Source organism: Anas acuta, chromosome 2 (genome assembly GCF_963932015.1).
Source record: "Anas acuta chromosome 2, bAnaAcu1.1, whole genome shotgun sequence".
Classification (NCBI taxonomy): domain Eukaryota; kingdom Metazoa; phylum Chordata; class Aves; order Anseriformes; family Anatidae; genus Anas; species Anas acuta.
Genome location: NC_088980.1, coordinates 2,649,530 through 2,663,952, shown reverse-complemented (window position 1 = coordinate 2,663,952; position 14,423 = coordinate 2,649,530). Strand labels below are relative to the sequence as shown.

Here is a 14,423-nt window from a genome sequence, read left to right as displayed (position 1 = left end):
TGCCACAATTTCTTTCTTCAGTGGCTGTTCCTGGAACTTCAGAGGGACACTCCATATTTTGTAGGAAATACCTTAAGAAAATATAATTTATCTGTTTCATTTGTTGAAGACACTCTGGTAGCCATATGCCTCCATTTCCAGACAGAAGTAGTTTTATTCCACAGCTGTGCAGCACACTATTCAGAGGATCAGAGAACCGAGGAGATTTGAGCAAAGGAAGGTCATTCTGGTAGCTAAAATGATGATGTATCCTTGTACCTGACATTGCTTGGCAACCTACTTTGAACCTCTCAATTAACCTCCCTGCTCTCTTTCAGCACATTGTAGAGTAAATTTGCCTTATAATGCATTGTATTGTTAGGACAGCTGATCTTGCAGTACAAGAAATATTCAAATTCAAACTTGAGATTAATGGGGTTCTTATGGTTTCTGACACTAAAAAGATGTAGAGATTCACCTAGTGATTCTGCACCAGCCTAGAAAGGAGGCAGAGAGAAGATACATTTCTACCTCTGGACTGATGAGAAGAACTGGGCCTGTGTCAGATGGTCTGACCCAGAATATATCCCTGCAGGTAGGATATAGACAGAAATCCTCATGCAAGACCATGGTGGGTCTCTTTTGTAGCAGTTTCCTATATGTTTCAAGGGTACTGCTACTCAGTGTAGTCTACACTGCATCATGAAAACCACAGTAAACCTGTCCTTAAAACTATGCTTTTGCCTGAGGAAAGAGTGAGCTTGGCCACAGCAAGGACAGAGACCACCCTTCGGAGCTTATGAGAACCACGTGCCCAAACAGATAAGGTACATTAATACGTCCTGACAATGATTAATATCTTCAACCTGAGAGTCAGTGAGAAGTAGGAGGATTCCCAAGCACTGCTCCTATTATACTTAATGGACCAAGACATTTTGTTTCTTGCACTTGTTTTTGGAATTCAGCCCCTTCCTTCCTTTCATGGTGGTTAGGAGTTTTAGCCACTATATTTCTTCCCCATTAATCAGACAAAGCAAGTGGTTGTGTTTAGAGCCATAAAGTAAAAGGACCTCCCTCCACCAGCAGTCTTCTTTTGTGTGAGAGTTGGTAAGGGTGAAAACCATGGTTGTTAAATCAAACAATCCGTTGAACAGCACCTCACTGCAAGCAAAAGCTTTTAAACTTTTTAATCATTTGCTTGACTTTCTGTTTTCTTACCCAAAGCAGCAAGTGTTCAGATTTCATCAAAACTTAGACCACTTCAGGTTGGTCTAAATGTTCTCTGAAGTAACTCTTATGAGGTGCACAGACAAACTAACTTCTCTCGAGGACACATGCAGTGCTTGGATTCATAGTCAAGACATGTATTGTTAATCAAGTTTATCAACTAGATAACAAGTTGAAAACAAGCTTATCAACTTGATAAACAAAATATCGAGTTTATCAACAAGTTTATCAAGTTATTAAGGTGCAGTTAATCTATTCAGCTCACACTGAAGCAGACCCATGGAGCTGCTCGTGTTACCCATCCTTGATACCTGGATGTTAGCAGGTATATATTCAGAAAACTGAACCTTAACCAAGTTGCCAGTTCAGCTATTGTACCTGTCCTTCTCTGTGTCTTTGTGCTGACAAGCTTGAGGTAATTCAGACTGGTTTATTCAGCATTAAAAGTGGGTCAGGCTATGGCATATTCCTTGGCATTTGCAGGCGGATAGAGCACACCCATGGACAATAATCCCGTTTTGGCTGATGAAATGATCTGTCAAATCATGGTGAACTCATTGTGAGTCAAAGTCTTTTGAAAAAATGTCAGGCACAATGTCCCTAAAAACAAAATCCTACTCCCCTCTCTCCACACTTCTGTGATTCAAACTGAGGCTAAACTCTGGGGTAGGGTAACAAGAGCAGCTATGAGCATGAATATCTGCAATGTAATGTTCACTAAGCTGCACAAACATCAAATTTATTGGTTCCAAAAGAGTCCCATTTTGTTTCTTACTTTGCTCTCAGCCCAGAGCAGAGCAGGCTGAGGGGAAGCCTCATGGCGGCCTGCAGCTCCCCCACAGGGGGAGCGAGGAGGCTAGGAGGAAATTCCTCACTCAGAGGGTGATGAGGCACTGGCACAGGTTGCCCAGAAAAGCTGTGGATGCCTCATCCCTGGAGGTAATCAAAACCAGCCTGGATGAGGCACTGAGCTCCGCTCTCTGGGGACAGCGCCAGGACCTGAGGGAATGGCATGGAAGTGGGACAGGGGAGGGTCAGGCTGGTGTTAGGGAAAGGTTTTGCAACCAGAGGTGGTCGGGCACTAGGACAGGCTGCCCAGTGATCACTGGAGGATTTACATTTATCTATCACAACATGACTAATGTGTATTTCACAGATTTTTCAGCTCAGGTTTGCCTTGGGCAGAGTTGAGCTTTTAAGCCCAGAGACCAGTCACTCTGTTTTCCTGCAGAGGAATTCTCCTGCTCTGTTTTTTTTTCCTCACCTCCAGATGAAAGGCAATGAGCATGAAGACCTATCCTCCTTCCACACGTTTGCTGCTGGTCACCCAAGAGACCATTTGCCCTTCTGTCCACACATCTGATAGTGATCTAAGCTCAGAGTGGTTACAATAACACGACATCCTCTAAACATACACGTATGCACACACATGAATGTACAGAGGGCTTTGAAGTCTTCTAGGCTTGACACAGAGCATGAGGCTGATTTCTGCTGTGTTTTAGTTTAGTTTTACTGTTACTATTTTGTTTAAACATACCTTTTGTAGGGACTATGCTCTTTGCTGTTCCCGTGAGGAGGCAGAGTTATTTTTTTTACCCCTTCCCCGGCTTTTTTTTTTTTTTTTCTCAGACTTTTGCCTGATATGGAATTTGCACATGTTCAAAACAGAAATAAACGTTTAGCATTTTTTTTCTTCCTGTTTTGACCCCTTTCTTGGAGCTGTATGAAGGCAAGGCTGTAAGAATATGGCATGCTTTTCTACAGCAATCATGTGAAAGCCATTAGAGAGCTGCCCTTAACTTGTACCATATCCCCAGTCAGCCCCAATAAAAAAGACACAAGAAATATGTACATGCCACTATATTCTTATATGGAATCAATCTCTCTTTTGTTGTTAAAACAGTAAAGGAAATTTGGTGTTGAAAGAATGTGCTTTTTGAAAAAAAGGCCACTAGATAGCTTACGGGACTCACACCAACAAAGAGACATACTTACCTCTAGTTAAAAGTCTAGCTTTTTGGAAGTGCTACTCCTATTTTATAGAGTACTTGGCCATTTAGTAGCATGTGAAGATCTCAGTTAGCTCCAAGCTTGACTTTGTTAGGTGTTTTAAATAAATATTATTTAAAAGCAGTCTCAGACCTGAAAACCTTGAAGCCTGGATGGAAAAGTTGCCTAAAGGAAGGCATAAGCTGAGTTTCAAGGTCAGGTACTAAGGTTCTCTGAAATGAAGGGTGTGACTATTTTCAGCTCACTTTGCCTACCTCAACATGATGTGCCTAATTTGTCTGCATAGTTTCCCCCTAAAATCACTGCAGAGGAATAAACACATAGAAGAAGGGATTCATTTTCTCCCTCTTATTTGCCGCTCTCAGGACAGGAGATAACCTCTCTCTCTCATTGATTCCAAAGTCAAGCTGGGTGAGTGAAGTTTAAATAACTAAAATCTGGTGAAGTAATTGCATACTTACAGATGTCTCTGATGTTACATAACACATCCAAGAAAGCCAAAGTCTATTTCTATGCTTTTTGAAATTCTTTTTAATACCATAATCATGATACCATTAATAAAAGCTGAGATGGTCTGTAAATGCTTAGTATCGCTGGAAATCTTCAAGGTAACAAAAAACCTCTCTCTCTCTCTCTCTCTCTCTCAATTCCTAAAAACAATCTATAGAACTGAATTAAGAACTTCATACTTCTTGATTTAGAATTTAATCTATTTTTATAATTTGTATCTTTTCAGAATAAATTTTCTTGAAAACTTCCAGTGCTTCCACAGAACCACAGTGGTGTGCCAGAAGATTTACTTTTTCTTGAAAGTTTTTTCCTTTAAGGAATGTCTTTCTGATAGTTCAGTGGTGGTATAGAAACTGACCTTCTTGAATGTTGGGGTATTTTTTGACTCACCGGTGGCTGTTCACATCACCTGAAAGAATACTACAAAAATTACAGATGGCAACAAATGACTAAGCAAATGAGGCACTTCTGTGAAAGGACCAATGTAACTCCCATCAACACTAAGCAGGGAAGGAGGACTCACAAGATACCTAAGAACTTCAAGTTGCTGTATGGCTATATAATAAGCATTTTAGGAAAAATATCACTGACATACATCACCTGATACATTAGATCATGCAGAAAGGTAAGTTGGACACTGGCCATGACATTTAGGTTTGAAGAAGGGAGGATGCTGACTGTGAACAGAGTACTCTTAGTAAACATTTCAATTCCCTTCTCCTACCCCATCCAAGAACAGGAGGTTATCCAAAATAGGTAAAGCAAAGGAAAGTTGCAATAATGTATGGGACCATAACATATAAATAAATATATATATATGTATACGCCATTTTTTTATTTTATTTTTTTCTCCCTTTCTAACCAGACTGGCTAAAAGGTTTCTTAAGAGTTGTTAATCGCATCTCTCTGGTTAACTTCATCTCTGATGTAATGAGATAGAAATTCCCATCTGGATCTAAGAAAATTTTTAGCAGGAAATTTAGTTTTAAAGGGACCTATTCTTTTGTTTTCATGGTTGTACATAAACTGTCATTTTCCGGGAACATTACTAATGTAACTGTCATGTTGATTGAAGTTTGCTGAAAACACTGAATAGAATGGTCTATGGTAGTCATTAAATAGCTCAATTCTTGTATAATTTACATTTGGTTTTACATTTAAATATATCTGTAAATTCCTGTTGGTCAGAATGAGAAAAGTACACAAAATCCCTTCCTGAAGAAACCTACTTTGGTCTGGAACTCCCTTTTTCAGGGTAAACAACTATGTTTGCCAGTCTGGCTCTCCTAATTAGTCTGTTTCAGCTGTAAACAATTTCAGCAATATGATGTAGAGGAAACTAAATTTGCAAAGCATAAAGTGATTTGTGGGCTACAACTGAGAGACATCACCTTCAGATTAAGGGTCTTGGAGAATGATGCTCCTAGTTTATGATGGAATGAAATATTTTCATTTTCGTGCTTAGACATTGTAGTAATGAAGAACAAAGAAAAGTAAACAGCTTAATTTGTATGAAAACACATTTTTATATGAGAACGTATTTTTTTATAAGTAAAATGGGCTTCATATCTAGAAGGTATCAGAAATAAGAAGAGCTTTTTAAGTCCACATTAGTAGTAAAGAATAACCAAGAAAACAAAACAAAACAAAACAAAAAAACCTGCCTCTTTCTATTTGGGCTGGGTGATTTAGTGACAGAAGAAAAAGATTAGGCTGAGATACTCCACACCTTTGCCTAATTATTCTAACAGGTCTCCCAGGTGTCTGTGTCTATTTGTGGAATTCAATGAAGAAAACTATCATCAGTGGATCAAAGTCAAGACAGGGACTACTTGAAGGAAGTTGACCTATACAAGTCCATGGGCTGCATTAAAGGGTGCTGAAAGAACTAATGTCCTTTCAAGTATCTCTGAAAGTTCGCCTTGAGGATGAGGTCCTTGACACCTGGGGAAAGGGGAATTGTTTCCCCTTTATTCAGCCTATAATGTTTTCCCCTTTTTCAACCTACACCAAAATGAAGACCCGGGAAACTCCAGGCCATTCAGTCTCACTTTGGTCCCAGGAAAAATCATATAGGAAGTCCTCTTGGAAGATTTCAGGTCATGTAGAGGAGGTGGAGGTTAGGAACAGTCAACCTGAATTTGCCAGAGATAAATCATGACTACTTCATTGCCTTCTAAGATAAATGACATGATTTCTGGATAAGGTGAGAAAAAGGGATGGCATTTATTTCAGCTTTAGCAAATATTTCAATATGGTATTCCATAAGAAAGAAGCTGGATCCAGGCTCTTCACAATGATGCATTACAGGAGGCTGAGAGGCAACAGGATAAGTTGTGTGAAGAGCTATTTGGACTGGAGCAACTATTACAGATAAGGAGAAACTTATTCCCAATTACAACAATCAGTCATTGGATTAGGTTGCCCAGATAGGTCATTCAGTGTCTGACTTTGGAAGTTTCCAAGACCTGACTGTAAAAAGCCCTGAACAACTTGGTCTGACTGCTTTGCAGTTGAGAAGGAGGTTGGAGTAGAGATGTCATGAGGTCCCTTCCAAAGTGCACTATTCTGTTATATTACATGGGTTCATGATTTGGAATTACTCTGGGGTCAAGTTTAGATGGAAAATGGTAGTCTAATAAATCAAGCAAAGAAATCATGAAGCAAGAAAATAATAAGAAAAAAGAAATCTGGAGTGAACAACAACAAAAAAGTGAACTTTTTTTTTTTTTCTACCTGTAGCTAATTCTAGTTGCAGACAAAATAACAAGCTTGCAATCATTAGTAGTTTGTAGTTTCATTATAAACTTAGTAATTCCCTCTGAAATGCAAGTCCTGTTGTTCTTGGTCCTGTATAATTGTAAATTTTGTGTTCAGTAGATCTCGGTTTATAATTCTGCAACAAAAAAGGATGAGACAGAGGAAACAAATAATTTTCCCGAGGCTATGCTGTCAAGAAATATTAAAGATAGTATCCTGAATGGGTTTGTACCACACAGTTCTCAGAAAATAAAAACTAAAAAAACAACAGCAACAATAAGAACAACACTGTGATTGAATGGGTTTACAGCATTAACTAGGTGACTCCTTATACATACCTGAAGAGGTGGCCCCTTTAGCTTCAAAGTTACTGGAAATCTATTAAAAGATTAGGTTTGCCTTAGGAAATCAGAAAGATGTATTTAAATAACCTTTTGCAGATAACATACAGGAGTTTAGTCTCCTAATTCCTTTTGCTACACAGAGCTGTTTTTGATTGTTCTGTGAACACTGTGGAAGCAGATGTTTCTTGCTCTAGTAATGGCCACTGCTCTTTGATCCTGGAACAAACCAGAAACCACAGACGGGATGAAAAACACTAAGTGTTCTGATTAAGATTTGGGACCACAAAAGGTAGGCTTTCTATACATACCTATTCTCTTAGCACGTGAGTTATGGGGCGTTATGGGGCGTAGGCCTAGGACCCTCAGTCTGAATATCCAGCATGCTGGGCAGCTCCTTTAGGAAGAAATCGAGTCCTTTTACTTATACGTGTGATATAGATTCACACAGGGGCATACAATACTAATAAAAGTCATATTCAGCCCCATAGAATCTTAGTGTTTGTATGTAATATTGCAAATGTAAGCATAAGGAAGATTATTTTGGTTTATGACTCTAAGTAAAAGAAAATATCTTTGCACTACATATATAAGGAACATACCTCAACAAAACAATGAGAATTTTTGTTCACTTGCTAACTATTGTCTATTCATACCCTCAGAACTGGCTCTTGTTTTCTCTGGCAACATCAATGTGCATCATTCTGTTCAGTTCCTAATCCATTGCAATCCAAACAATCTCAAATAGTTACATGATATGGATCCTTGTGAATGATGGGGGTCTGAAAGGACTCATACCTTCAGTTTAGCTTGCTAAAGCTAAGGTCAGGAGGTGGTGGTTGCCTTTCAAAGAGGTAGCTGATACTTCTGGTAATGTCTGCTCCCAGGGCAGATGGATCAGGATGACAACGTGTGAACAAGTCCCAACCTTTTGGTCTGACTGAGGTGTCTAGGACCACCAGCAGTTAACTGGGAGAGCAAAATTTACTGATGTGTAGCAGGGTGAAAGAAGTTACTTGCAGACCGAAATAGGACTTCAGCTAGATTGCAAATCATAATCTAGGTTGGTGCTACAGTTTTGCTGAGTTTCACCCTGCATGATCTCACTGTATAAACTGTGATTTATCTTCCCAAATTCATACCTCCTTTGCTGTCACATCATACTGCAAACATATCTAATTAGTTCACTGCTGTTATTCAATTTCAAGATTTCTTTTTGGCATCACAGAAGTATATTTTGGATGGGAGCTGAGTGACATTTTTGATGAGCAATAAATATGTTAAAATTCAGCATCTGAGATGTGTGGGAGGGAACAAAATATGTTTGAAAAATCATTTCAAATTTGGCAAAATGTTTCAGCCAAGAAAAAAAAAAAAGGAGACATTTCAAAGCTGTTCACTTTCAGATTTTCAAAAGAAAACTTTTAGATTTTCCATAGTGCCTGACATCCAGTCTATATAAAGTGTTTAATCTTAAATGGGTAAAAATGCTTAAGCCAAAATTATCTATGCAAACCCCAAACAAATCCAAGTGTTCAGTTTTTATCTTCCCATTTGAAAAACTGTAATAATTGTACCTTGATTCCACCAAAATTAATTATTTCTCCTTCTAACTTTTTGGGTAACATATTTAGTTTCACTTCATATATTTGCTTGTCTTCAAGGACAAGTGGTCTAAAAAAATTATTTATTTTTTCTTCTTTTCATTTTTTTCAACTTTATCTCTGTGGTATATTAGTCTCATGCTTTTTTTCTTCCCTGGTTCTTTGCAACAAAGCTGTGTTATCATGGGAATCCCTGGGGAGCACAGAGCTCTCCTGAAGGGAATATGGTGTCACTTCCAGAGGTGGCTCATTGCACCCTCACTACTCACTACAGCCTTGTCAGGCATTCTGGGGTTCATTTGTTTTCTATACTGCTTTTAAAAGCCAACCATGTTTAGAGTTAGGATGCTGTTAAACGAAATATCTGGGAAAATCTAACAGCCCACAACCAACTCTCTCTCCTATTCCTCCCACTACACATCCCGTTTTTTTGTTTGTTTGTTTGTTTGTTTTTTCTCAGTCATACATTCTTTTTTCCTCTTTTTCATTGGCTCTGGCATTTATCTGATCCCTCTGCAAGCTAATATATTTCATGTACACATTTGAAAACAGTCCTTCCTTTTTTCCCATTGCTGAGTCAGATTTTGGTCAGTTCAGTGAGTTTAATCTACTTTCTAAAGGGTTAAATCAGTACTAAAGATATCATAAAGGAGATATGAATCCAAATGATCAGAGTGACAAAAGAGTAAAAGAAATCAGAGAGAAAGGAATAACAGAAACAGCTTGATAATAGGGAGCTGTTAGGCGATCTCTGTAGGAGTCTAACATTCTGTGACATTATTAGGGTTCAGAGTTAACATTTCATTAGTAACTCTATATTTATCATCTCAGAAATGAACAACTACCCTAAAGGTGTTGTGTTTCCAGCCTTAGATTATGCAACTGTATCTCCATCCGACTCTACTATGGATTTTCTCTTGGAGCAGAAAATGTATGAGGCTAGTGTTCTACTTGATGATTTGAGGAACATACTAAGGAAGAGATAAAATATAGACTTGTACATATTTCTAAAATATTTCTTAAAGTAGCATTATTCTATGTGAAAATGTGCAGTGCCCCACTTAGTGTCGCTACAAGAAGGCAGAAAGTGTTCATTGGCATGTTTTCGTGCATGACTAATTCTACCAGACAGAATTCATCCAGATAATGATAAAACCATCTGTATCACCCTGTCTTGTTGCTCTTGCATCATGCACTGCTTAGAATAATGAGTCATAGGACTTAGGATCCAAGGGCCAGATCTTGTCTGTTCTGTGGCATGATCTTTGTTGCTATTAATATCTGATGTGCCACTGTACGTGCTAAGTTCCAGGCTGATCAAGTAACATATAGTCCCTTTATCTCCTTATAACATTATATATCAGTTTAGACACTATGAAATAATTTTGCATTTCTTGTAGATCACAGGCTGCTGAAGGAAATAGTTAAGTTTAAAAAGAAGAGTGAGGGAATTCATTATCTGAGGTCCTGAGTTTGCAGTTTAGAAGGGCACTGATTTCCAGGGCTGATTTCCAGGAAATATATCCAGCAAGTTCCCACAGCCTTGTGCCTTGCCAACTCTCCTCTCTCTCTGTTGCATCTGTACCATCACCATTTACAAATAATGTCATAACTTAGTGAAACTTTTCAGTTCTATGCTCTGTGTGTTGTACAAAGCTGGTTGTCCTATTTTGATTTTGTTGCTGTGAGGGCAGAAGGTCTGTACTACGTCATAGATTCTCATGCCAAAAGGAAAGCCAATGTCTCTAATTTTGCTTTGCGTTTGGCCTCTGTCTGCCTGTTAATTGATGTATCTGAGCTGTGACATCCTGACACCATGATATCTCACATACTGGGAAACAAAGAAGTTGAGCTGTTCACTCCAGCCTGCAGAGAGCCTCTCAGAACAGAACATGGTTCCACATAACCCTTAGTGCTGGAGATGGGATAATGTTCAGAAAATCCCTGTGCAATGGGAGGGAGATATAAATGTAGCCAACGAGAATAGTCACAGGAGGAGTGCCATGTGAGTAGAAAGAGCAGGCATATGGATTACTGTGGGTCTGCAGCACCCTAGTGACTGTGGTAGGTGCCAGCACGCAGCTTTTGCTCACCCCGCAGTTCTCCTGAGGTAAGCAACACAGTGGGTTTACTTAGGAGAAAGACTGCACAAGGGAGCTTAGTCCAGAGCATCTGATCTGGTGTAAATCCACTTTTAGGATTACATCATGGTGCCTCCTCAAGAGAGCCGTGGTCATAGTCATTATGGGCAAAGCAACAAGCAATGAGGAAGGATTGAACCATCTTGTTGAGGGCTGTAGACAAAACTTATCATCCCAGTATTTGTGAAAGTTATACAACAGAGCTAAAGAGCTCAGACCTTGCCTGTTAAAATAATAATCACACTAATCTCAATGGGATGGTACAGTCCAGTTAATGTATTGGAGTGGTGGCTTCTGGTAGATTGCAATCCCTGCTAGGGTGGTGCCTTTGAGATAAACTAGAAGACCTGGCACATACAACTGAAAAGGAAAGCTACAATATAAGGGTTGGATATGTTACAAAAAGGTAAGTGAGGATCTTCCATCTCATTTCCTCCTTCCCCTGTACGCACACAAATCTTCTGCTTACTCTATTTCCAGTTTGTTTTAATGTAGAAAAGATTAGTGCTGCTTGAGCCAACCAGTGAATGAGATAATGAACTCTCCAGATATTGTCCAGAATATCCAATGTCTCATGCTGCCATTATTTGACATGGTACAATAAAGAAGATGTGTGTCTATGGAACAGGAAGGCAGGAGAAAGCTGCTGTGACACAAGGAGGCTGTTGTAAGGGGCAGGATAAAGGGTAAAAAAAGAAAACACTAGGAAAATACTTGTCATTGAGACACACTGCACACTTGAGCCACTCATGTAGTTCTGGGACGTAATTAGTTGAGTTACAATACTGTTCTTACCTACACACACAGACAGACGCAGTCCAGAGAACACTTCAGGAGAAAAACCATTAAGGAATGATTTGGAATGAGAAAGGGAAGAAAAGGAAAAGGAAAGCTATAATTTTACAATTGGTAAGTGCCAATTCAGTACTCCCGTGATCAGATTAGCCTTTTTATGAACAAAGTAGCAGAGGAGACACTTAATAGCTCAGATATCACTGAAATCTTCAACCCCCCTACAAGATGTGTTCTGTAAGGCCACATAGACCTGTTCATCACTAAAAGGCTGGGTTGAAGATTAGAATGGAATGGCTGAGGCTGGAAGGGACCTCTGGAGGTCACCTTCCATCCACCATGCTCAATTAGGGACACTTATGACTGGTTGCCCAGGACCATGTCCAAATGACTTATGATTATCCCTGAGAAAGGAGACCCCACAACCTCTCTGGGCAACCCGTGCCAGTTCTCATTCACTTGCACAGTGCAGAAGTGTTTCCAAAGTTCAGATGGAACCTCTTCTATTTCTGTTTTTGGATATCACCTCTTGTCTTGTCTCTGGGCAACACTAAAGGGAGCCTGGCTCCATCCTCTTTGTGCTCTTTCTTCAGGTGTTTATAGACACGGATGAGATCCCTCTGAGCCTCCTCTTCTCCAGGCTGAACAGTCCCAGCTCTCTCAGCTACTTCTCATATGTCAGATGCTTCAGGCCCTTCATCATCTTGTGGTCCTCCTTAGAGGAATGCAAGTACTCCTCTGTTACAAGGACCTAAACCTCCTTATCTGCTTCTGAACTCTGTTCTTAGGTCATGCTATTGTTTTTTTTTTGTTTGTTTTGTTTTGTTTTGTTTTTGTTTTTTTGTTTTTTTGTTTGTTTGTTTGTTTTGTTTTGTTTTTTTTCCTTTACCATTCCCTAACAAAAAAACTCCCCCAAAAGATAGACGGTAACTCCCCAAAGAAATGCTGGACTATAGACCTAGGGAGATGTGTAGAACTACATAGAGACGAGTGGTAAATCACAAACTTTTTCAGTACCTGTAGTTCCTTTTCCACATGGGCAAGACACATGGGGACAGTGTGGCTATTTGGTGCTCTCTAGTGACCGCTTCATAAAGGTATTTACCACTCCTGCACTGCTGCTAATTGGTTGCATTTCGGCTGAAAACAAAGTGAAAAGTTCAATGCTTCTGAGCAGCACAAGTGAAGCTCGTTAAGCAGGTTCTGATATTAGTACAATTATCTTTATTTTAATTAATTTTCATTATCTCTCCTCAAATCTCAATTTTGGGCTGGTTTTGCAAAGCAAATAGATTGTCTTCAGACAGTCATCCTAGAGAGATTTTTCCTATTTTCTTATAAGAAAGCATGACAATACAACATGTTTTTGTTTACCAGTAAGTGTCACTCTCTTGCAGTTCAAAAGCAGCCAGGAGGATTTGTGTGAAATGTTCTAGCGTGAGAAGATCACGATCAAGCAAAGAATATTTAACCCAAGTGTCCGCTCATTAGAAATGTGATAAAAACTGCTCCAAAATCTGAAGGTGTTCTGCTGTGAGTGTTGGTAGTGAGTCAGCCACCAAGAAGAGAGTGTTTTGGGAAGTTTAAATATTATGTGTCTATTGTGGTTGATGGGAATGCCAAGTTTGGAACATGATTAACAACCACTGGAGCCAAAACAAGGATGGAAGATGGTTTTATTGAAAGAAGAGAACGGGAGACTAGAAGAAAACTGCAATCAGAAGAAAAGTGCAATCAGGATTTTCAAGGGCCAAAGAATGGATGAGCTCACCTTGTCTGTCTTCATTTATTCTCATCTATCTCTCCCAGCTTTTTAGTTCTGCGGTAATTTCATCCAAATTTGACAAATGGGTAGAGGTCAGAAAGACATGTTTCATAAGCACAGGCCAAGAATGCAGTCCTATGAGACATGAGAGAGGCCAAACAGGAGCACCACCATTATAAGTCTTAACCTTCAGGGAGGAATCTGTGCACAGAAGATCCAGGCAGCTGACACAAACATGCCAGAAAGGACTCGCTGTTTCTGCCATTCATGGAACAATACCCATAAAGGTCATTGTCTTCTCCTATCCAAAACCACAGCGAGTAAATTATCAATCTGCACAACCACCTTGACTGACTTTTCTGTGTTGCTCTTTCTCTTCTTGGTTTATTTGAACACTGAGTAAGCCGTCAATCTTATCATTGGAAGAGTTATCCAGGAATGAGTGAAGTTCAAATGATATTCTCCTAGTGGAGCTGACCTTAACTCCAGGAAACAAATTCATCTTTGCTCATGCCTTAGAAAGTGTTTCCACCTGCCCACGGCTGTAAGCCCCATAGTGGAGAAAGCCTGACTGTCTACATATGTATTCATGTCCCAAGGCTGAGGTGAATTTTTGCAGCTCTGCTCTGAAACAAACAAACAAACAAACAACAACAGCAACAAAACATTTTTCTGTACCCCTAAAGAGTTACAACATTTTATTTTAATAGGGAACTACAGTCCAAACAGCTATTTTCATCCTACCTTCAGAACCTTAATTTTCCAGATACACTAATCTCTGTCAAAACTGGTTCAAGTTGTCTTATGAATTCAAAAAGAGGCCTAAACATAGGCACACTACATGATTGCATAAGCTTAATTTCCCTAGGAAAACAGACAAGAAACCTCTTCTCTGACATGCTTTTTGTGAAAACTGGAAGGGAGCAAAAAAGGAGAGACCCATTTCCCAGTTCGGCCAGATGTTGATCCTTGTTCAAACTGGCACCTGCATTTAAGCCGAATCCAGTCTTTTTATTTACACTCCCCCCACCCTCCACGATTGTGGCCAGATGTTAATTGCTTTAATGTAAGGGAAGAAAAAAAAATCAGCGCTGAAGATCTGGCCTGAGCCCTCTGCTTGGAAGATTTATTGGAGATGCAGGCTTCAAATGTCTGAGCCTGGAAATATTCCTTCCTTTTTGGCCCCTTCCTTCTTTCCCATCACCCCCTCACCCTCAGGCTGCTTATGCTTGTGTGTGCATAAAAGAGCTTCTCACACATCTGTCTTTATTATTGATAGACATGCTGGCATCTG

The 14,423-nt window shown here is 39.5% G+C and overlaps 1 long non-coding RNA gene across 1 annotated transcript; it reads left to right on the top strand.

Moving 5' to 3' along the window:
- Positions 1-3,955: 3,955 nt before the first annotated feature.
- LOC137852013 (uncharacterized) lies at positions 3,956-13,934 on the top strand. The gene is made up of 2 exons (XR_011093621.1): positions 3,956-4,351; positions 12,762-13,934. It is a non-coding gene; the product is annotated as an uncharacterized lncRNA (long non-coding RNA).
- The last annotated feature ends 489 nt before the right edge of the window (positions 13,935-14,423 follow it).